This window comes from Ranitomeya variabilis, chromosome 1, assembly GCF_051348905.1.
Source record: "Ranitomeya variabilis isolate aRanVar5 chromosome 1, aRanVar5.hap1, whole genome shotgun sequence".
NCBI lineage: Eukaryota > Metazoa > Chordata > Amphibia > Anura > Dendrobatidae > Ranitomeya > Ranitomeya variabilis.
This window is the reverse complement of record NC_135232.1, coordinates 558917222-558942538: the sequence shown is the minus strand read 5'-3', so window position 1 is coordinate 558942538 and position 25317 is coordinate 558917222. Positions and strand designations below refer to the sequence as shown.

The 25317-nt window shown below is 48.3% G+C and overlaps 1 protein-coding gene across 7 annotated transcripts in view; it reads right to left on the bottom strand.

Moving 5' to 3' along the window:
• LOC143767833 (farnesyl pyrophosphate synthase-like) overlaps positions 1 to 25317 on the bottom strand; it is a 456633-nt gene that overhangs the window by 101810 nt on the left and 329506 nt on the right. The window contains exons 1-2 of one of the 7 annotated variants that reach the window (XM_077256397.1): positions 21823 to 22021; positions 12010 to 12066 (exon numbers count right to left, since the gene is read on the bottom strand). The exons of 1 other annotated variant lie outside the window; for it this stretch is intronic. The gene's annotated coding sequence lies outside the window, so the exon portion shown is untranslated. Of the gene's footprint in view, positions 1 to 8543; positions 8749 to 12009; positions 12067 to 18323; positions 18345 to 21778; positions 22022 to 25317 lie in introns of those variants that run through there. 5 more of the 7 variants (XM_077256364.1, XM_077256390.1, XM_077256399.1 and 2 more) reach the window with 5 other exon arrangements.

Sequence of the window (25317 nt, the reverse complement as noted above, 5' to 3'; positions counted from 1 at the left end):
CCCACTTCATAGCCAACAACTCCCGATTGCCGACATCATAATTACGCTCAGCAGGCGAAAACTTTCTGGAGAAGAAAGCACATGGTTTCATCAAAGAGCCATCAGAATTTCTCTGAGACAAAACGGCCCCTGCCCCAAACTCAGAAGCATCAACCTCAACCTGAAAAGGGAGAGAAACATCTGGCTGACGCAACACAGGGGCAGAAGTAAAACGACGTTAAAGCTCCTGAAAGGCCTCAACAGCCGCAGAGGACCAATTTATCACATCAGCGCCCTTCCTCGTCAAATCGGTCAGAGGCTTCACCACACTAGAAAAATTAGCAATAAAGGGGCGATAAAAATTGGCAAAGCCCAAAAATTTCTGAAGGCTCTTTACAGATGTAGGTTGAGTCCAATCATGAATGGCCTGGACTTTAAGAGGGTCCATTTCAATAGCCGAGGGAGAAAAAATGAAACCCAAAAAAGAAACCTTCTGAACTCCAAAGAGGCACTTAGTCCCCTTCACAAACAACGCATTAGCACGAAGGACCTGAAATACCATTCTAACCTGCTTCACATGAGACTCCCAATCATCGGAGAAAACCAAAATATCATCCAAATACACAATCATGAATTTATCCAGATAACACAAACAACGCATTAGCACGAAGGACCTGAAATACCATTCTAACCTGCTTCACATGAGACTCCCAATCATCGGAGAAAACCAAAATATCATCCAAATACACAATCATGAATTTATCCAGATAATTCTGGAAGATATCATGCATAAAGGACTGAAATACCGATGGAGCATTAGAGAGCCCGAATGGCATCACAAGATATTCAAAATGGCCTTCGGGCATATTAAATGCTGTTTTCCATTCATCACCTTGTTTAATACGCACGAGATTATACGCCCCTCGAAGGTCGATTTTAGTAAACCAACTGGCACCCTTAATCCGAGCAAACAAATCAGAAAGTAAAGGTAAAGGGTACTGGAATTTGACAGTGATCTTATTGAGAAGGCGATAATCTATACAGGGTCTCAAGGAGCCATCCTTCTTGGCAACAAAAAAAAATCCCGCTCCCAACGGTGACGAAGACGGGCGAATATGCCCCTTCTCCAAGGACTCCTTTACATAACTTCGCATAGCGGCATGCTCTGGTACAGACAGATTGAAAAGTCGGCCCTTAGGGAACTTACAGCCAGGAATCAAATTAATGGCACAATCGCAGTCCCTATGAGGAGGCAGGGAACTGGACTTGGGCTCATCAAATATATCCTGGAAATCCGACAAAAACTCAGGAACTTCAGAAGAAGGGGACGAGGAAATGGACATCAAAGGAATATCACTATGTATCCCCTGACAACCCCAACCAGTTACAGACATACACTCACTGGCCACTTTATTAGGTACACTTGTCCAACTTCTTGTTAACACTTAATTTCTAATCAGCCAATCACATGGTGGCAACTCAGTGCATTTAGTCATGTAGACATGGTCAAAACAATCTCCTGTAGTTCAAACCGAGCATCAGTATGGGGAAGAAAGGTGATTTGAGTGCCTTTGAACGTGGCATGGTTGTTGGTGCCAGAAGGGCTGGTCTGAGTATTTCAGAAACTGCTGATCTACTGGGATTTTCACGCACAACCATCTCTAGGGTTTACAGAGAATGGTCCGAAAAAGAAAAAAAATCCAGTGAGCGGCAGTTCTGTGGGCGGAAATGCCTTGTTGATGCCAGAGGTCAGAGGAGAATGGGCAGACTGGTTCGAGCTGATAGAAAGGCAACAGTGACTCAAATCACCACCCGTTACAACCAAGGTAGGCCTAAGAGCATCTCTGAACGCACAGTGCGTCGAACTTTGAGGCAGATGGGCTACAGCAGCAGAAGACCACACCGGGTACCACTCCTTTCAGCTAAGAACAGGAAACTGAGGCTACAATTTGTACAAGCTCATCGAAATTGGACAGTAGAAGATTGGAAAAACGTTGCTTGGTCTGATGAGTCTCGATTTCTGCTGCGACATTCGGATGGTAGGGTCAGAATTTGGCGTAAACAACATGAAAGCATGGATCAATCCTGCCTTGTATGGAGCATCTTTGGGATGTGCAGCCGACAAATCTGCGTCAACTGTGTGATGCCATCATGTCAATATGGACCAAAATCTCTGAGGAATGCTTCCAGCACCTTGTTGAATCTATGCCACGAAGAATTGAGGCAGTTCTGAAGGCAAAAGGGGGTCCAACCCGTTACTAGCATGGTGTACCTAATAAAGTGGCCGGTGAGTGTAGATCTCCAATCCAGCACTGGATTATGTAACTGTAACCATGGAAAACCCAGCACAACAACATCATGCAAATTATGCAACACCAAAAAGCGAATATTTTCCTGATGTGCTGGAGCCATGTACATGGTTAACTGTGTCCAGTACTGAGGTTTATTCTTGGCCAATGGCGTAGCATCAATCCCCCTTAAGGGAATAGGACTCTGCAAAGGCTCCAAGGAAAAACCACAGCGCTTGGCAAATTCTAAGTCCATTAAGTTCAGGGCAGCGCCAGAATCCACAAATGCCATAACAGAAAAGGACGACAATGAGCAAATCAGGGTCACAGACAAGATAAATTTAGGCTGTACAGTACTAATGGAAACAGACCCAGGGACTCTCTTAGTACGCTTAGGGCAATCAGAAATAGCATGAGCAGAATCACCACAGTAAAAACACAGGCCAATCTGACGTCTGAATTTCTGCCTTTCTGCTCTAGTCCAAATCCTATCACATTGCATAGGCTCAGGACTCTGCTCAGAGGACACTGCCATATGGTGCACCACCTTGCGCTCGCGCAAGCGCCGATCAATCTGAATGGCCAAAGACATTGACTCATTCAGACCAGCAGGCATAGAAAACCCCACCATAACATCTTTAAGGGCTTCAGAAAGACCCTTTCTGAAAATCGCTGCCAGGGCATAATCATTCCATTTTGTGAGCACAGACCACTTTCTAAATTTCTGGCAGTATACTTCTGCTGCTTCCTGACCCTGACACAGAGCCAGCAAAGTTTTTTCTGCCTGATCCACAGAATTAGGCTCGTCATACAGCAATCCGAGCGCTTGAAAAAATGCGTCAATATTGAACAATGCAGGATTTCCTGGCTCAAGGGAGAATGCCCAGTCCTGCGGGTCGCCACGCAGCAAAGAAATAACAATCTTCACCTGCTGAATGGGGTCACCAGAGGAACGGGGTCTCAGAGCAAAAAACAAACAATCTGCAATTATTTTTAAAGTTCAAAAATTTAGATCTATCCCCAGAAAATAAATCAGGAATAGGAATTCTAGGCTCTAATACCGGAGTCTGGACAACATAATCTTGAATACTCTGTACCCTTGCAGCGAGTTGATCCACGCGCAAGGACAGACCCTGAACCTCCATATCAGCACCAAAATCCTGAACCACCCAGAGATTAAGGGGAAAAAAAAGACAAAACAAGCTACAAAGGAAAAAAAATGACTCAGAACTTTCTTTTCCCTCTTTTGAGATGCATTTAACACATTGGGGGCCAGCTGTACTGTTATGACCTGGTGGCTAAAACGCAACATGGGACGAGCTCTGAGAAGGTGGTATCGCTACTGACCGCAGTCCCTAATCCTAACAACAACACTAGTAATAGCCGTGGGATGTTCCTGACTCTCCCTAGACACCTCTTCACAGCCTAAGAACTAACTACCCCTAAAGAAGGAAATAGATAGCTATCTTGCCTCAGAGAAAACCCCAAAAGGAAAGACAGCCCCCCACAAATATTGACTGTGAGTGGAGAGGGAAATGACGTACACAGAAATGAAATCAGAATTCAGCAAAGGAGGCCAATACTAAACTTGATAGACAGAGAGAAAAGGATACTGTGCGGTCAGTATTAAAAACTACAAAATCCACGCAGAGTTTCCAAAAATGAACTCCACACCGACTCACGGTGTGGAGGGGCAAATCTGCTTTCCCAGAGCTTCCAGCTAGCCTGAATATGACATAGTGACAAGCTGGACAAAAAGAGACATATTTGCAAAGCAATAGAGTCCAAGCAAATGGACAAACAAGAACTAGCAAAAACTTATCTTTTGCTGACAAGGACAGGCCATATGAGAAATCCAAGGAGAGAACCAAATCCAACCAAGAACATTGACAGCTGGCATGAACTAAAGCCCAGAGCAGGTTTAAATAACAAACCCAGGCAAGGCGATTAGTGAAGGCAGCTGCTACAGCTACCTAAAGGAGCAGCAGTTCCATTCGAAACCACCAGAGGGAGCCCAAGGGCAGAACTCACAAAAATACCATTAGCAACCACAGGAGGGAGCTCCAGAACGGAATTCACAACAGGAGTGACAGGAACATCCCACGGCTACTGCTAGTGTCTGTGTTAAGATCAGGAACTGCGGTCGGTATAGTTACCACCTGCTCAGAGCTAGTCGCATGTCGCTCCTTAATCACCAGACCATAACAGGCAGTATAGCAACAGGGTCTAGTAGTATCTAATGTGCAAGCTGAATCTGCAGGCAGAGTTGCTGAGCCAAAGTTTCCTTTACCTGAAAGGTTTGCTGGGGAACGCAGTAAATTTGTTACTTTTCGTGAATCTTGTAAACTATATTTTCATATGCGCCCGATCTCCTCAGGTAATGAGGCTCAGTGTGTGGGCCTGGTGTTGTCGTTACTGAACGGGGATCCTCAAGCATGGGCGTTTTCTTTACCATCTGATTCTGCTGCATATAACTCAGTGGAGTTTTTTTTCTGCTCTTGGACTCATTTATGAGGATCCTGACAGAATGGGTCTAGCAGAATCTAAAATTCGCGCTATCTGCCAGGGGGAGCGTATGGCGGAGGATTACTGTTCTGAATTTCGCCGCTGGGCATACACAGTGGAATGATCCCGCGCTGCGGAGTCAGTTTGTTCATGGTGTTTCAGAAAGGGTTAAAAAAGCCCTTCTGATGTACGAGACTCCTGCTTCTCTAGAATCCGCTAGTCTTGTTGTCCGCATTGATCGCCGTCTGCGTCAGGGGGTGCAAGAGACGCCGCCTATGGGAGAGAGTGTAGGTACACGTGAGGTTGCTGCAGGTGAGCCCACGGAGCCTATGCAAATCGCAGGGGTGTCACATGTGAAGCATCGTGCCCCTTTGCTCAGGAAGCAGAGAGCCTGTTTTTGCTGTGGTAAAACTGGTCATTATGTTAATACTTGTCCTCTGCTATCTAAGAAAAGCGCAACGGCGGAAAAACTACTAAGCTCAGAGGGTGTGGAGGAGGCCAATCTTAACTTATGCATATCCTCCATTGTGGTTTCTCAATGCATGCTCCCTGCCAAAGTTATAGTCGCTGGCAGAGAGCTGCCAATCACTGTGTTTGTGGATAGTGGTTCTGCCACTAATCTTATTGATGAGGAGTTTGCGCGCACAGCCGGTTTTAGGATCGAAAAACTGCCTCATCCTATCCGGGTGGTCACCATCAATGCCGCTCCTCTCCCAAAGGGGGAGATTACTGAGTTTGTGGCGGAGGTTAAACTCCACATTGGGGTCCTACATTCGGAGCAAGTTACATGTAGGGTGCTCAGTAATCTGCCTGCACAAATATTTCTGGGTTTTCCATGGTTGGCTATGCACAACCTGGTGATTGACTGGAAAACCCAGGACATCATCCAGTGGAGCGGATTCTGCCAGGAGAATTGCCTGGCCACGTGTGTGTCCGCTGTGACTCCTAGTATTCCTGAGTCTCTGCTGGATTTCGCAGTTGTGTTTTCTGAGAAGGGTTGTTCAGAATTGCCACCACATCGTCCCTATGACTGCACTATTAGGTTAAAACCAGGGGCCAAATTGCCGAAAGCTAGGATGTTTAACATCTCTGGTCCTGAGAGGCAAGCCTTAAAAGACTACATCGCTGAGAGTCTGAGCAAAGGGCACATCAGGCCTTCGTCCTCGCCTGTGGCAGCAGGGTTCTTCTTCGTTAAGAAGAAAGATGGCGGTTTACACCCGTGTCTGGATTTCAGGGAGTTAAACCAGATTACGGTTCGTGACCCATACCCTATGCCGCTGATACCCGATCTGTTCAATCAGGTGGCTGGTGCTAGGTGGTTCTCTAAGCTTGACCTCAGGGGGACGTACAACCTCATAAGAGTCCGTCAAGGGGATGAGTGGAAAACGGCTTTTAATACTCCTGAGGGTCATTTTAAAAATCTGGTGATGCCATTTGGTTTGACAAACGCGCCTGCTGTATTTCAACATTTCATAAACGATGTGTTCTCTCGTCCTGGGAAAATTCGTTATTGTGTACCTTGATGACATTCTCATCTATTCATGCGACCGTGATACTGATTTAGAGCATGTTAGGCAGGTGTTACAGCTACTAAGAGAATAAGCTCTATGCTAAATTGGAAAAATGTGTATTTGCGGTTCAGGAGTTGCCTTTCTTGAGTTATATTGTGTCCGCTTCTGGGTTTAAAATGGACGCCGCTAAGGTGCAAGCGGTGCTGCGTTGGGAACGGCCTGATAACCTAAAAGCGCTAAAGCGGTTCCTTGGGTTTTCTAACTATTATAGAAAGTTTATCAAAAACTTTTCTACCATTGCTAAACCGCTCACTGGTATGACAAAAAAAGGTACAGATTTCTCCGCCTGGTCTGAGCCTGCTGTGCGCGCATTCGAGTTTCTGAAGAACAGTTTTGCTTCAGCTCCCATTCTGGTGCAACCGGATGTAAAAACCATTTACCGTGGAAGTCGATGCGTCTGAGGTTGGAGTGGGGGCGGTGCTGTCTCAAGGCTCATCCTTGAGCGAGTTGCGTCCATGCGCCTATTTCTCCAAGAAACTGTCGCCCGCCGAACGTAACTACGATATCGGCAACAGGGAGTTGTTGGCTATCAAGTTGGCTTTTGAGGAATGGCGACACTTTTTGGAGGGGTCGGTTGACCAGGTTACTGTTATTACCGACCATAAAAATTTGCTTTATTTGGAGTCAGCCAAGCGTCTGTCCCCCAGGCAGGCTCGCTGGGCATGGTTTTTCACGCGGTTCAACTTTTTTGTTACTTACCGACCTGGGTCTAAGAACACAAAGCGTATGCTTTGTCCAGGTGTTTTCCGGGGGGGAACCTCGGGAAGAACCGGTACCCATCCTCCAAAAAGGTGTAGTGGTCTCGGCTCTCACGACAGAGGTTGAGGCTGAGATTGCCGAGGCTCAGGAGGAAGTACCACCAGAACTTCCCGTTAACAAATCATTTGTACCGCTCCATCTTCGCCTAAAGATATTGGCAGAGCATCATGATGCTGTCCTGGCTGGTCACCCAGGGGTTAGGGGTACTTTGGAGTTGGTGTCGCGTCAGTTTTGGTGGCCCAAAATCCGACAGGACGTGGTCTCATACGCGTCAGCATGCACCACGTGCGCAAGGGCTAAGACGCCCCGCTCCCGTCCTGTTGGCACACTACTTCCTCTCGAGGTACCCAGTAGGCCATGGACAGAGATCTCCATGGATTTTATCACGGACTTGCCCTCCTCAGCTGGGAACACGGTCATCTTGGTGATTGTTGATTGGTTCTCAAAAATGTCGCACTTTGTGTCTTTGCCTTCGTTGCCTAACGCTAAAGGTACCTTCACACTAAGCAACTTTACAACGATAACGATCTGTGACGTTGCAGCGTCCTGGATAGCGATATCGTTGTGTTTGACACGCAGCAGCGATCAGGATCCCGCTGTGAGATCGCTGGTCGTTGCTGAAAGTCCAGAACTTTATTTCGTCGCTGGATCTCCCGCTGACATCTCTGAATCGGTGTGTGTGACACCGATCCAGCGATGTCTTCACTGGTAACCAGGGTAGACATCGGGTTACTAAGCGCAGGGCCGCGCTTAGTAACCCGCTGTTTACCCTGGTTACCATTGTAAAAGTAAAAAAAAAAAAACACATACTCACATTCCGGTGCCCGGCGTCCGCTTCCCTGCAGTCCTCCTGCATCCTGTGTAAGTGCTGGCCGTAAAGCAGAGCGGTGACATCACCGCTCTGTTCTGTGGGAGATGCCGGAGATGTTCGGCGCTGACACAGGATGCAGGAGGAGTGCAGGGAAGCGGACGCCGGGCACCGGAATGTATGTGTTTTTTTTTTTTACTTTTACAATGGTAACCAGGGTAAACATCGGGTTACTAAGCGCAGCCCTGCGCTTAGTAACCCGATGTTTACCCTGGTTACCAGGGGACTTCGGCATCGTTGGTCGCTGGAGAGCTGTCTGTGTGACAGCTCTCCAGCGACCACACAGCGACTAAACAGCGACGCTGCAGCGATCGGCATCGTTGTCTGTATCGCTGCAGCGTCGCTTAGTGTGAAGGTACCTTTAGACTCTGGCTCAGGTATTTGTGCAGAAGGTGGTCAGACTTCACGGGGTCCCGTCTGACATCGTGTCTGATAGGGGTACTCAGTTTGTGGCAAAATTTTGGAAAGCATTTTGCTCATGGCTGGGGATCAAGTTGTCGCATTCTTCGGCATTTCATCCTCAGTCAAATGGTCAGACTGAGCGTATGAACCAAAATTTGGAGCAGTACTTACGCTGTTTTGTTTCTGACAACCAGGAGGAGTGGTCGACGTTCCTTCCTTTGGCTGAGTTTGCCATAAATAATCACCGCCAGGAATCTTCTGGGGAGTCTCCGTTCTTTTGTGTTTACGGGCACCATCCTCAATTTTGTACTTTGAGTCAGGGGGGCTCTTCCAGCGTTCCGGAGGAGGACCCGTTAGGAGCACAACTGTCTTCCGTCTGGAGGAAAGTGAAACAGCGCCTGTTGAGCGTGGGTGCTAGGTACAAACGTGTGGCTGACAGTAGACGTGTGGGTGACTGGGTGTGGTTGTCCACAAAAAACATAGGACTCAAAATACCATCCCTTAAAGGGCACCTGTCACCCCGTTTTTTCAGTATGAGATAAAAATACTGTTAAATAGGGCCTGAGCTGTGCCGAGATGCGAACTCTGCTTCAGGAAAATGGCCGCCGCGATCTCCATCTGCGCACGCGCGGCATCCCGCGGCCATTTTCCTGAAGCCGCGGCCAGCAGAGCGCCGCTTCTGCGCACGCGCGGCCAAAGGAAGATGGCCGCCCCCACCGATCACCAATGAAATAGTACACATCGCGCTCTTTTAACTCCCCTGTGCAGTGGATTCGGGACCTTGGGCATGCGCAAACCACTACGCCACCAACGGAAAACTAAGCAAGATCTGGGGGAAGACACCACGCCCTTTTGACCAGACCAGCCTGGATGACAGGCGAAAACGGCTACTTTGGTAACGTATTTTGGCAGCATAGGTGGGGAATCGGGGTCCACAAAATACACTGTTGTAATGCACAGCTCAGGCCCTATTTAACAGTATTTTTATCTCATACTGAAAAAACGGGGTGACAGGTGCCCTTTAAATTGGGTCCTAGGTTTATTGGTCCGTTTAGGGTCGCCGCCATCATTAACCCGGTTGCCTACCGATTGGAGCTCCCTACGGTATATAAGATTCACAACATGTTCCACAGATCGTTATTAAAAAAGGTGGTGGGTTCTGTGGACGCGGCGCCGATGCCTCCTCCAGTCTTGGTGGATGGCAGTTTAGAGTTTGAAGTCTCCAAGGTGGTTGACTCTCGAGTGGTGCGCCGCACGTTACAGTACCTGGTACACTGGCGTGGTTATGGGCCGGAGGAGAGGTCTTGGGTACCAGCCTCGGATATACATGCGGACCGGCTGGTCAGTATGTTTCACTGCCGCCATCCGGACAAGCCGGGTCCTATAAGTCGTGAGGGCCATGGGGTCCCCCGTAGAAGGCGTGGTACTGTCATGTCGGACGCTGTTCACACTAGGGCGTCCGACAGACAGCGGTAATTCCTCATTCGTCCACTATATGCTCAGTGGCGCCGGCTAGATTGATCCAGATTGTCCGGGTTAATCTGGCTGGTACTCGGGTTGGAGGCTTAGTCACGCCCATTGCCTTTAAATAGTTTTGCTGGGCTTTGGGCGTCGCCGATTATAGCTTGTGTCTTGTGCCTGGTGATCTCGGTCTGGAGTGGTGGTCTAGGAGAGGAAATATCGTATCTGGTGGTGTAGTATCCTTCGTTATATTTCTCCTTCCTATATTTGTATTGTTTTGCCCTGTGCACATTATAGTGTTTTCCTGTGTGTCTGCGGCGTGGTGCGTTTTTAGTTTTCCCTGTCTGTGCTTTCTGTAGGGGTTGGTGTGAGGTCTTATCACTGGGTGGCGGGTGGAGGTTTCAGCTTAGTACTAAAACAGGACTCAGGGTCAGGCCTGGCGGCCCAGACATGCACACCTTCAGTGTAAACTCTGGGAGAGGGACAGACAGGGTTTCCCTAGTTTGAGGGATATTGCAGGGGCCTGGGTAATCAGCTGTAGTCTACCCAGTACCCCCGTGACACGGGGCCCCGCCTTAGCAACTGTACGGTATATACTCTTTGGCGCCATCGCTCTCTCTCTTTAAGTCCCCCTTGTTCACATCTGGCAGCTGTTAATTTGCCTCCAACACTTTTCCTTTCACTTTTTCCCATTATGTAGATAGGGGCAAAATTGTTTGGTGAATTGGAAAGCGCCGGGTTAAAATTTCGCCTCACAACATAGCCTATGACGCTCTCGGGGTCCAGACGTGTGACTGTGCAAAATTTTGTGGCTGTAGCTGTGACGGTGCAGATGCCAATCCCGGACATACACACACATTCAGCTTTATATATTAGATATATAATTATTTTATTTTTTGCACTGTGTACTTCATTGATTTTTACCTTACCATCAGTCAATAATTAAGTTCATAAACACACTAAAGCCTATCAAAAAAATTAGGCAGGCCACATGAATGTAAAGTTCAAGCTTCATTAATTTTATTAGTACAAAATGATTAAAAACTCAAACAATTATATACAGGCCAATTAATTATTAAAAGATACCTCCGATCAAATAATAAACAGGTCGCATGTAAGTACCACCTTATACCTAAAAGGCAAAAGTTTTGCGGCACACTACAAACGTAGTGAATTCCCTAGTATATCATGATGGTAATAGTGTTTACCTTATACGCACACATTTAGCAGCTTGCACTGCGGTGCTTATGAAGATTCCTCATACATTTTACCTATTACCATCATGATATACTAGGGAATTCACTACGTTTGTAGTGTGCCGCAAAACTTTTGCCTTTTAGGTATAAGGTGGTACTTACATGCGACCTGTTTATTATTTGATAGGAGGTATCTTTTAATAATTAATTGGCCTGTATATAATTGTTTGAGTTTTTAATCATTTTGTACTAATAAAATTAATGAATCTTGAACTTTACATTCATGTGGCCTGTCTAAAAATTTTTTGATAGGCTTTAGTGTGTTTATGGTATCTTGAATGTGTTCCTTTGGTAAATTTATGGACTAATATGTATACTAATAATTAAGTTCAGCAGTCTCAATTAATTTTGTCCTTTATGGATGTCATTTATTGCTTTATCTACCATTTGCCAATTATGCGGACATATCCTGCCCCTGCATACATTGTGATTTTATATTTCGCTTTTTACCCCCCCCCCCCCTTGTTTCGTGGTATCATACTTATTAATAAAGGATTATTTTGCATATATATTTCTTTGAATACCTTTTTGGGGGTTTATATATTCTGTGTATGGTATTCATTGTACTGCTAAATATTTTTTATTTATCATATTTCTTTTCTATATAGATTTTAACTTTTTTATATACAGGTGCTTCTCACTAAATTAGAATATCATCAAAAAGTTAAATTTATTTCACTTCTTCAATACAAAAAGTGAAACTCATTATATAGAGTCATTACTAACAGAGTGATTTATTTAATGTGTTTGTTTCCGTTAATGCTGATGATTATGGCTTACAGCCAATGAAAACCCAAGTCATTATCTCAGTAAATTAAAATAATTTACAAAAAACACCTGCAAAGGCTTCCTAAGCATTTAAAAAGGTCTCAGTCTGTTTCAGTAGCTCCACAATCATGGGAAAATAGAATTATTCTTACCGTTAATTCGGTTTCTAGGAACCTTCCACGACGGCATATGGAGGTTGTCTCTTTGCCCTAATGGGGAACAGGAAACACAGAGGTTAAAAGGACCTCCCACTTGCCAGTGACTTAAGGTGCCGTTACACTAAGCAACTCACCAGCGATCGCGACCAGCGACGTGATCGCTGGTAAGTTGCTGTGTGGTCGCTGGGGAGCTGTCACACAGACAGCTCTCTCCAGCGACCAAGCGACTTCGGCATCGCTGAAACTGTCTTCAGCGATGCCGAAGTCCCCATGTAAAAAAAAACAAACAAAAAAAAAACACTACATACGCACCTTCTGTCGTCCTTCATGTCCCTCGGCGCTTGCCGCACTGACTGTGTCTCAGCGCCGGCCGGCCGTAACAGCGGTGCCCAGCGGTGAACCGCTGTTACTGCAGGTTCACCGCTGGGCTCTGCTTTACGGCCGGACGGCGCTGAGACAGTCAGTACGGCAAGCTCCAGGGGACGTGACGGACAACAGACGGTGAGTATGTAGTGTTTTTTTTTTTACTTTTACCATGGTATCCATGGTAAATATCGGGTTACTAAGCGCGGCCCTGCGCTTAGTAACCCGATGTTTACCATGGATACCAGTGAAGACATCGCTGGATCGGCGTCACACACGGCGATCCAGCGGTGTCAGCGGGAGAGTTGCGACGAAAGAAAGTTCGTCCACTCTCCCTGCAACCAGAGATATCCCAGCAGGATCCAGATCGCTGCTGCGTGCCAAACATAGCGATATCGCTATGCAGGACGCTGCAACGTCACGGATCGCTGGCGATATCGCTGCAACCTCGCCCAGTGTGACGGTACCTTTACAACTGAGACCATTGCACTGGTTTACCTTTAAAATCCCAGAACTAATCCAGGAATATATATTGGGTGGGAAATTAGTGCCGTCGTGGAAGGTTCCTAGAAACCGAATTAACGGTAAGAATAATTCTATTTTCTCTAGTCACCTTCCACAACGGCATATGGAGGAATACCAACTAATTTGGCACTAGGGAGGGACAACGGCCTGGAGTACTTTACGGCCGAAGGCTAAGTCCTTATTGGACAATACATCCAGTCTGTAATGTTTAGAGAAGGTATGGAGTGAAGACCACGTTGCTGCCCTGCAAATCTGCTCCGGAGATGCGCCTGCTCTTTCTGCCCAGGAAACCGATGTAGATCTGGTTGAATGGGCTTTGATCCCTACTGGAGGCAATTTGTTTTGAGCGAGGTAGGCTTCCGTTATAGCTTTCTTGATCCATGTAGCGATGGTACTTTTGGCTACTTTTTTCCCCTTGTTTTGTCCTGAGAGATGGACAAATAGGTTATGATCTATTCTGAACGTGCGGGTGTAGTCCAAGTACTGTAAAAGGATGCGCCGGACATCCAAGGTGTTGAATCTTTTTTCTTCCAGGTTTGCTGGATTGTGGCAAAAGGTTGGTAGAAAAATCTCTTGAGAACGATGGAAGTCAGAGATAACTTTCGGAAGAAAGGATGGATCAAGACGAAGCACAATTGAATCATCTCTTACTAGAAGATAAGGTTCTCTTGTAGACAAGGCCTGTAATTCACCAATCCTTCTGGCTGAAGTAATGGCTACCAAGAACACTGTTTTATAAGCTAGGTTTTGTGGAGAACAAGAGGATAGCGGTTCAAAGGGTGAACCTGTCAGACCTTGGAGAACTACATTGAGATCCCATGGGGGAACTATGATTTGTTTTCTAGGATTCATTCTGGTAGCTGATGTCATAAACCTTTTAATCCAGCGATGACTCGCTAAATCTTGATCAAAGACCGAGCTAAGTGCCGAGACTTGTACCTTGAGGGTACTAGGCCTGAGACCTATTTCCAAGCCTTTTTGTAAAAAGTCCAATATGATAGGTATATTAGGCTTGAGAGGGTCTGGAAGGTTAGGCAGACAGAATGAAGAAAACTTTTTCCAAATTTTATTGTAGATGGCGTTGGTAACAGGTTTTCTTAATTTTTGTAGCGTAGCTATGACCGGGATTGATAGCCCTTTAGCTCTTAAAACCTGGGTTTCAGCAACCACGCCGCCAAGCTCCACTTCTGAGGGTCTGGGTGGAGAATGGGACCCTGAGAAAGAAGATCGTGCTTTATCGGCAATATTACTGGTCCATCCACTTGTAGATGCATAATCAGGTTGAACCAACTCCTTTTGGGCCACAATGGAGCTATCAGGATAGTTGGAGTCCTTTCTAGGCGTATCTTTCGTAGAACCTTGGCAAGGATTGGGATTGGCGGAAAAGCATAAGCTAGATGAAACGGCCAATCTTGGGTTGGAGCATCCAACCCCCTGGGATTGCCTCTTGGGTCCAAGGAAAAAAAGGTTTCGACCTTTGTGTTCTGGTGAGAGGCGAAGAGGTCGACGTCTGGATGACCCCATCTGTGAACCAACATGTTGAATGTTTGAGGATCCAGGCTCCACTCGCCGGGATGGATTTCCTGTCGGCTTAGGTAGTCTGCCTGAATATTTGTAGTTCCCTTGAGGTGGATTGCTGTCAGGGATAGTAGGTGTTTTTCGGCCCAAGAAAAGATTCGAGCGGAGATCTTTATTAGACTGAGGGTTCTTGTACTGCCCTGGTGCCTGATATGGGCCACCGTGGTCATGTTGTCCGAGTATATCTGTACATGTTGACCCGAAATCTGACGACTTGCCGCTAGCAGGGTCTCTTCCACAGCTTTGAGCTCCCTGAAATTTGATGATTTCTCGGAAATTGATTGACTCCACTGGCCCTGATAGGGGACATGGTCTACTATGGCTCCCCAGCCCCTCTTGCTGGCATCTGTTTTGATGGTGGTTAGAGGGGACTGAATCCAGGATACTCCTTTCAGAAGGTTCCTGGGCTTCATCCACCATGTTAAAGAGGCTTTCACTCTGCCCGGAGTGTGGATCCTCTTGGTAAGAGTGCCAGGTCGACCATCCCAGTTGTCTAGAATGTGGGCTTGGAGAGTCCTTGAGTGGGCTTGAGCCCAAGCCACCGACTGTATGCAGGCTGTCATGGAGCCCAACAGCGACATTCCTTCTCGCAGAGTAGGGGACCTCATTTCTTTGAACTTCCTGATTTTTGTTAGGAGGGGAAGTCTGTGATCGTCCGGGAGGAAGGACATTTGTCTTGCTGAGTCCAGCATTACTCCTAGAAATCTCCTGGTTTTTGCAGGTTAAAGCTGAGATTTTTGTAGGTTTGGAATCCAACCTAGTGATCTCAGAACGTCTAGGGTGGTAGACACATGGGATATCAGGGTTGTCTCGGTGGAAGCTACTATCAGAAGATCGTCCAGATAGGGCACTATACAGACACCTTGTTTTCGGATGAATGACACTACTTCTGCCATCACCTTGGAGAACACCCTCGGTGCTGATGAAATGCCGAAGGGAAGGACTCCAAACTGATAGTGCTCCACCTGATGACTCCCCTGTATTGCAAACCTGAGATATTTCTTGTGTCTCTGGTGAATAGGGATGTGGAAATACGCATCCTTGAGATCGATGGTAGCCATAAAAGAGTGATGTTCTATCAGAGGAATCGCAGATCTTATGGACTCCATCTTGAATTTGCGATACTTCACGTGCTGGTTCAGACCCTTTAAGTTTATAATAATCCGGACGTCTCCCGAAGGTTTGGGGACCAGGAAGAGTCGGGAGTAGTGACCTTTTCCCCACTCTGATTGTGGGACTGGGGAAATTACATTTGATTTGATCAGGTCTCTGAGACCTAAAGACAATAGGCTGCGATCCCTTGATGATGGAAGGGAAGTGACTTTTAGACCCTGAGGTGGGGGAGAAATTAACTCTATTAACAGGCCCTCCTTGATGACATTGAGAACCCAGTGGGAGCTGGTGATATCCTCCCACTGATCCACATATCTTGAGAGTCTTCCCCCCACCGGGTCGGAGTCATTGTTTGTCCTGCTGGGACTGTTGCTGCTGCTGCTGTTGCGGGACAAAAATATTCTTTCCCCTACCCTTTGCATAGCTCCACCTGCCGGTTTTTCCTTTGCCTCTTGCTTGAGAGGGCTGAGGTTGTGGGCCACGAAAAAAACGTTTCCTAGGCTGTTTATGCTCGGGGAGCGCTTTCTTTTTGTCGGTGGCTTTATCAAGAATATCGTCTAGGGCAGGACCAAAGACGTAGTCTCCTTTAAAGGGTATGGTGCAGAGTTTAGATTTAGACGTAATATCCCCACTCCATAGTTTAAGCCAGAGGGCTCTTCTGGCAGAGTTGGAAAGTACTAGGGATCTGGCGGCGACTCTTACAGATTCCAGAGAAGCGTCCGCCAAATACCCTGTAGCTTTGTGCAGAATGGGTAGGGAATCCAATATCTCGCCTCTTGAGGTACCTTGAGATACGTGATTCTCTAATTTTTCGAGCCAGCAGGAGAGGGCTCTTGCCACACAGGTGGATGCAACGTTAGCCTTAAGGACAGATGCAGAAGTTTCCCATGATTTTCTGAGGAGACTTTCAATTTTTCTATCCATGGGATCCTTCAATTGAGAAGAATCCTCAAAGGGGAGTGCAGTTCGCTTGGCGACTCTAGCCACCTGCACATCGACCTTGGGAATATCTAATTTAAGGTCGTCCTCAAGCAGAAATCTGTGCTTCATTTCTGAAGGGGTACTGAGACGCCTCTCAGGTAGTTCCCATTCCTGATTAATCATACTGATAATATTGGGATGAACTGGGAAGCCCACTCTCTTCTCTGATGAAAGACCACCGAACATCTGATCCTGTATGGACTGCGGTACAGGTTCCTCTTCTAGTCCCATGGTATTACGTACGGCAGAGACTAGATCCTCAATATAGTCTGAGGAAAAAAGGTACTTCCTGACCTCAGCTTTAGGTGATCTTGGATCCTCCCAGCCCACAGATGAGGCATGAGAGAGGTCCGAGTCAGAGTCAGATTCCACAACCTGTATCTTCCTCTTCTTAGCCGGGGAATGAGGTTGTGGTAGCGGAGATGGAGGTGGGGGTGGAGGTGTAAAAGCTGCCAGAGAAGATTGCACCTCCTGTTTCACCAGTGAGCGAATCTCATCCAGTAGTGATGGCTGCTCAGCTCTTATTATTCTGTCGGTACATGACTGACAGAGTTTCTTGTCCCAGTTAGGAGGACATTTAGTGGAACAGATAGGGCACTTTTTCCTATAGGCACCTTTGGGGGCAGGTTTTTCTCCCTGAAATATATAAGGGAGAGAGGGGTGAGGACTTCAAACCCCTGCTACACTCCTCCCGGATCCCATCCCTGCAACACTTACAGAGGCAGGGGTGGCGCTGGGCTCCGCAGATACGGGGCATGAAGAACCATCCATACTGAAGGAGATAGCCTTACCTCAGTGGTGGTTCAGCAGGCTTTTATGGACGCCGTCCTAGCACCTGCTCCAGCGATTAATCCCCCTCCCCCTCCAGGATCCAGGTGAGGGAGCTGCGTGGTCCGACACGCCGGCCGGCGAAACCCGGAAGTACCGGCTTCTTAGTACATGAAGAAACCGGAAGTGACGCGCGCGAACCCCCGTCGTCACTTCCGGAACGCTGAGCCGGCAGCATGGAGGAGGAGGACGCCGGGCAGCTCCAGGAGGAGCCCGGTCAGGGAACCCAGGCCTGCTTTGCCCTCGTGGGGGCGCGGGAAGGCCGGGAGGGAGTCCCGAGGACCTGCGAGCAGGACGACGGGAGCAGCACAAGGAGGAGGCCAGAGGCGACCATCTGCTGCCCGGCTAGACAGGCAGCGCCTGCAAAGGTACCGTAGCCGCCGGCCACTACAGCACATGAGGAAAACCTCTCCCTGTCCCATGGGGAACAGGAAAGACACTGGCAAGTGGGAGGTGGGAGGTCCTTTTAACCTCTGTGTTTCCTGTTCCCCATTAGGGCAAAGAGACAACCTCCATATGCCGTCGTGGAAGGTGACTAGAGAAAGTCTGCTGACTTGGCAGATGTCCAGAAGGCAGTCACTGACACACTCCACAAGGTGGGCAAGTCACAAAAGGTCATTGCTAAAGAAGCTGGCTGCTCACAGAGTGATGTATCCAAGCATATTAATGGAAAACTGAGTGGAAGGAAAAAGTGTGGTAGAAAAGTGTGGTAGAAAAAGGTGCACAAGCAACCGGGACAACCGCAGCCTTAAAAGGATTAAGAAAAAGCCATTTGAAAATTTTGAGGAGATTCACAAGGAGTAGACTGCTGCTGGAGTCAGTGCTTCAAGAGCCAACCCACACAGAAGTATCCAGGACATGGGCTACATTCCGTGTGTCAGGCCACTCATGACCAATAGACAACACCAGAAGCGTCTTACCTGGGCCAAGGAGAAAAAGAACTGGACTGTTGCTCAGTGGTCCAAGGTGTTGTTTTCAGATGAAAGTAAATGTTATCATTATCACAGCTGATACCCGGCACTATGTGCCAGGAGCGTCACGGACAGCTCCCGGCACTTTAACCCCCGGAACACTGCAATCAAACAAGATCACTGAGACCAAGAGCACTTGTGTGTTTGAAACGTGTAGTTTATACAGGCACTCTCCTTCCGGTATATCCGGTTTTTGTATGTCTTATTTCTATTTTAAATGAATACTATTAAAGTTAACTGATTAACTTTTTTTCCCCACTGTATATAGGGCACTGCAGTGTATACGTCCTACATTGTATCTTTAGGGCACCCTGCACTGTACACGTCCTGCAGTGTATATATAGGGCAGTACACTGTTTTTAGGGCACCCTGCACTGTATAGGGCAGTACACTATACATAGGGCACCCTGCACTGTATACGTCCTGCAGTGTATATAAAGGGCATTGCACTGTACATAGGGCACCCTGCACTTTATATATAGGGCAGTACACTGTACATAGGGCACCCTGCACTGTATACGTCCTGCAGTGTATACATAGGGCAGTACACTGTATATAGGGCACCCTGCACTGTACACGTCCTGCAGTGTATATATAGGGCAGTACACTGTATATAGGGCACCCTGCACTGTATACGTCCTGCAGTGTATACATGGGGCAGTACACTGTATATAGGGCACCCTGCACTGTACACGTCCTGCAGTGTATATATAGGGCAGTACACTGTATATAGGGCACCCTGCACTGTACACGTCCTGCAGTGTATATATAGGGCAGTACACTGTATATAGGGCACCCTGCACTGTACACGTCCTGCAGTGTATATATAGGGCAGTGCACTGTATATGGGGCACCCTGCAGTGTATATATAGGGCAGTACACTGTACATAGGGCAGTACACTGTATATAGGGCACCCTGCACTGGATATAGGGCACCCTGCACTGGATATATAGGGCAGTACACTGTACATAAAGCACCTTGCACTGTATACGTCCTGCAGTATATATATAGGGCAGCACACTGTACATAGGGTACCCTGCACTGTATACGTCCTGCAGTGTATATATATGGCAGTACACTGTATATATAGGGCAGTACACTGTATATAGGGCACCCTGCACTGTATATATAGGGCAGCACACTGTATATAGGGCACCCTGCACTGTATATATAGGGCAGTACACTGTATATAGGGCAGTACACTGTATATAGGGCACCCTGCAGTATATATAGGGCAGTACACTGTATATAGGGCACCCTGCACTGTATACGTCCAGCAGTATGTATAAAGGGCAGCGCACTATATATTGGGAACCCTGCACTGTATATATAGGGCAGTACACTGTACATAGGGCACCCTGCACTGTATAAGTCCTGCAGTGTATATATAGGGCAGTGCACTGTATATAGGGCACCCTGCACTGTATATATAGGGCAGTACACTGTATATAGGGCACCCTGCACTGTATACATCCTGCAGTGTATATATAGGGCACCCTGCACTGTATATAGGGCACCCTGCACTGTATATAGGGCACCCTGCACTGTATATAGGGCACCCTGCACTGTATATATAGGGCAGTACACTGTACATAGGGCACCCTGCACTGTATAAGTCCTGCAGTGTATATATAGGGCAGTGCACTGTATATAGGGCACCCTGCACTGTATATATAGGGCAGTGCACTGTATATAGGGCACCCTGCACTGTATACATCCTGCAGTGTATATATAGGGCACCCTGCACTGTATATAGGGCACCCTGCACTGTATATATAGGGCAGTACACTGTACATAGGGCACCCTGCACTGTATAAGTCCTGCAGTGTATATATAGGGCAGTACACTGTATATAGGGCACCCTGCAGTGTATATATAGGGCAGTACACTGTATATAGGGCACCATGCAGTGTGTATATATAGGGCAGTACACTGTATATAGGGCACCATGCAGTGTGTATATATAGGGCAGTACACTGTATATAGGGCACCATGCAGTGTATATATAGGGCAGTACACTGTATATAGAGCACCCTGCAGTATATATAGGGCAGTACACTGTATATAGAGCACCCTGCAGTGTATATATAGGGCAGTACACTGTATATAGGGCACCCTGCACTGTATATATAGGGCAGTACACTGTATATAGGGCACCCTGCACTGTATATATAGGGCAGTACACTGTATATAGGGCACCCTGCACTGTATACATCCTGCAGTGTATATATAGGGCACCCTGCACTGTATATAGGGCACCCTGCACTGTATATATAGGGCAGTACACTGTACATAGGGCACCCTGCACTGTATAAGTCCTGCAGTGTATATATAGGGCAGTGCACTGTATATAGGGCACCCTGCACTGTATATATAGGGCAGTACACTGTATATAGGGCACCCTGCACTGTATACATCCTGCAGTGTATATATAGGGCACCCTGCACTGTATATAGGGCACCCTGCACTGTATATATAGGGCAGTACACTGTACATAGGGCACCCTGCACTGTATAAGTCCTGCAGTGTATATATAGGGCAGTGCACTGTATATAGGGCACCCTGCACTGTATATATAGGGCAGTACACTGTATATAGGGCACCCTGCACTGTATACATCCTGCAGTGTATATATAGGGCACCCTGCACTGTATATAGGGCACCCTGCACTGTATATATAGGGCAGTACACTGTACATAGGGCACCCTGCACTGTATAAGTCCTGCAGTGTATATATAGGGCAGTACACTGTATATAGGGCACCCTGCAGTGTATATATAGGGCAGTACACTGTATATAGGGCACCATGCAGTGTGTATATATAGGGCAGTACACTGTATATAGGGCACCATGCACTGTATAGGTCCTGCAGTGTATATATAGGGCAGTGCACTGTATATAGGGCACCCTGCAGTGTATATATAGGGCAGTACACTGTATATAGGGCACCATGCAGTGTATATATAGGGCAGTACACTGTATATAGGGCATCCTGCAGTGTATATATAGGGCAGTACACTGTATATAGGGCACCCTGCAGTGTGTATATAGGGCAGTACACTGTATATAGGGCATCCTGCAGTGTATATATAGGGCTGTACACTGTATATAGGGCACCCTGCAGTGTATATATAGGGCAGTACACTGTATATAGGGCACCCTGCAGTGTATATATAGGGCAGTACACTGTATATAGAGCACCCTGCAGTGTATATATAGGGCAGTACAGGGTATATAGGGCACCCTGCAGTGTATATATAGGGCAGTATACTGTATATAGAGCACCCTGCAGTGTATATATAGGGCAGTACACTGTATATAGGGCACCCTGCAGTGTATATATAGGGCAGTACACTGTATATAGGGCACCCTGCTGCACTGTATACACCCATCTCTCTCTTACACTGCATCCAGTGTGGCTCTGGGCTTCCGTACTTCTAGTCTCACCTGGCCAGTACTGCGGCGCTGGGCGGAGACAGCGACACCCGGAGGAGCAGATGATACTGGACTCGACTGATGTCTCGATGAGAACAGGAGCGGTGCACGCCGGGAGCAGCTGGAGCTGAGCTGACTGCTGATTGGCTGACACGGCAGAGTCCTGCGGTGCCGGCAACACCAGGCGCTCGCTACACGTCAGCGCATGCGCAGTACATATAAACGAGAAAGCTTCCGTATATAGAAGCCAATCACCGCGCAGGATGGAGCAACACCCCGCCCACCAGTGCGTCTGATAACGGCGAGAGGCGTGAGGAAACCGAGCGGTGACGTCATCAGTAATACAGAGTGTCATGGATCCTGGTCACTCACAGGGCCGCTGTCAGAGCGTCACTACCCGCTCTGGGGTCTGTGGGCCCGGACATGGGAGAGCTGCCGGGAGCGTGTCACCCAGTAGGGCCGCCCGTCTGTGCCTGCTGTATGTGTGTGCTGCACAGGAGAGGAGCTGCGCCAGAGCGGGGGCACTGCTGTACTGACTGCTGTATGTGTGTGCTGCACAGGAGAGGAGCTGCACCACAGCTGGGGCACTGCTGTACTGACTGCTGTATGTGTGTGCTGCACGGGAGAGGAGCTGCACCACAGCGGGGGCGCTGCTGTACTGACTGCTGTATGTGTGTGCTGCACGGGAGAGGAGCTGCACCACAGTGGGACACTGCTGTACTGACTGCTGTATGTGTGTGCTGCACAGGAGAGGAGCTGCACCACAGCTGGGGCACTGCTGTACTGACTGCTGTATGTGTGTGCTGCACGGGAGAGGAGCTGCACCACAGCTGGGGCACTGCTGTACTGACTGCTGTATGTGTGTGCTGCACAGGAGAGGAGCTGCACCACAGCTGGGGCACTGCTGTACTGACTGCTGTATGTGTGTGCTGCACGGGAGAGGAGCTGCACCACAGCTGGGGCACTGCTGTACTGACTGCTGTATGTGTGTGCTGCACAGGAGAGGAGCTGCACCACAGCTGGGGCACTGCTGTACTGACTGCTGTATGTGTGTGCTGCACAGGAGAGGAGCTGCGCCAGAGCGGGGGCACTGCTGTACTGACTGCTGTATGTGTGTGCTGCACGGGAGAGGAGCTGCGCCAGAGCGGGGGCACTGCTGTACTGACTGCTGTATGTGTGTGCTGCACAGGAGAGGAGCTGCACCACAGCTGGGGCACTGCTGTACTGACTGCTGTATGTGTGTGCTGCACAGGAGAGGAGCTGCACCAGAGCGGGGCACTGCTGTACTGACTGCTGTATGTGTGTGCTGCATGGGAGAGGAGCTGCGCCAGAGCGGGGGCACTGCTGTACTGACTGCTGTATGTGTGTGCTGCACGGGAGAGGAGCTGCGCCAGAGCGGGGGCACTGCTGTACTGACTGCTGTATGTGTGTGCTGCACGGGAGAGGAGCTGCACCAGAGCGGGGGCACTGCTGTACTGACTGCTGTATGTGTGTGCTGCACGGGAGAGGAGCTGCACCAGAGCGGGGGCACTGCTGTACTGACTGCTGTATGTGTGTGCTGCACGGGAGAGGAGCTGCACCAGAGTGGGGGCACTGCTGTACTGACTGCTGTATGTGTGTGCTGCACAGGAGAGGAGCTGCGCCAGAGCGGGGGCACTGCTGTACTGACTGCTGTATGTGTGTGCTGCACGGGAGAGGAGCTGCACCAGAGAGGGGGAACTGCTGTGTGTGCTGCACGGGAGAGGAGCTGCACCACAGCGGGGGCACTGCTGTACTAACTGCTGTATGTGTGTGTGTGTGCTGCACAGGGGAGGAGCTGCACCACAGCGGGGGCACTGCTGTACTTACTGCTGTATGTGTGTGCTGCACAGGAGAGGAGCTGCGCCAGAGCGGGGGCACTGCTGTACTGACTGCTGTATGTGTGTGCTGCACGGGAGAGGAGCTGCACCACAGCTGGGGCACTGCTGTACTGACTGCTGTATGTGTGTGCTGCACGGGAGAGGAGCTGCACCAGAGCGGGGGCACTGCTGTACTGACTGCTATATGTGTGTGCTGCACAGGAGAGGAGCTGCACAAGAGCGGGAGCACTGCTGTACTGACTGCTGTATGTGTGTGCTGCACAGGAGAGGAGCTGCACCAGAGCAGGGGCACTGCTGTACTGACTGCTGTGTGTGCTGCACGGAGAGGAGCTGCACCAGAGAGGGGGAACTGCTGTGTGTGCTGCACGGGAGAGGAGCTGCACCACAGCGGGGGCACTGCTGTACTGACTGCTGTATGTGTGTGCTGCACAGGAGAGGAGCTGCGCCAGAGTGGGGGGTGTCACGATTCACACCGTGCTGACACCATTATGTCACGGATCGGGGCGAACTTTGGCCATCACACAGCTATCACATGAGCAGGGGGGCTTATCTTAGTTATCCCACCACTGCTACAATGTGATGAAAACACAAACAAGGCTATTGACCTATCAATTTACCGCAGGGGCTTATTTTAGTTATCCCACTGCTGCTACAATATCACGCACTGCAGGGATTTATGTATATCCCGCTTTCCAGTTCCGCTTCGGATCTTGCAGCTCTCCGGCGCCCTCCTTACCCTCAGGTCAGTCAGGGAACTACACCTGGGATAATTGGTCGCCGGATGGGCCGCTTCTCTGTGGACTGGCTAGCAGGCATGCTGCAGCGAGGGAATTATAAATGCTCAGGCCGCAGCCAGACAATAGCTTATAAAACCCCGTTCCGTCACTGCCAGCTCACCTGCCTAGCCCAGAACACGCTTCGCGGCCATCAGCTCAGATTTCTCACAGGGAGGGGTTCGAGCAAACCCAAATTAGTAGCGCAATTAACTTAAGAAGACTTAGGGTACGTTTTAGAGGAGGAGAACAAAGCTAGTATTTTATATATTTCACTCCATAAAAGATTAAGCAGTGTTTATAAAAGGCATATAAAGATGTTACGATATGAGACAAAGTATGTGCAAAGCAATTATAAAATTAACATGGCTTAAAGGAAGATAAACTCACATTTGCTTAGGTCATTTCAGGCAAACCATGCTGGTAGGCGGAGCCCCAAATGTCCCAAATCATGAGATTGGCTTTCTAATGATACCAAATTCGTTCTAGTTGTTCCACACTGTTCCGGAGAAATCCGCACTTTGTACTCGTTGTGTTTTGCTGCCCGCGCTTACAGCGACAGATCTACTGATAGAAGTTAGCAATATATATTCCTTATTTTTCTAGCCCAAATCGGTGGCCCAGTATCTTATTATAATAGAACAAAGAACCTCATGTCTTTTGAGAGAGACTAGACCAGTTTCAGCTGGTACTGGAGGGAGATTTGTGCGGCTACAGGTGCAATAAAAATTCTTGAGGTGGGGGCCATGAGGGATTTGGGACCCACACACACACACATCTCACAAAGCAGAAACACAGAGAGAAGGGGGGTCAGAGCCCACAGTATGTGTGCTAACAGGGAAAACTAAAAATCATATTATACATCATCATCACAG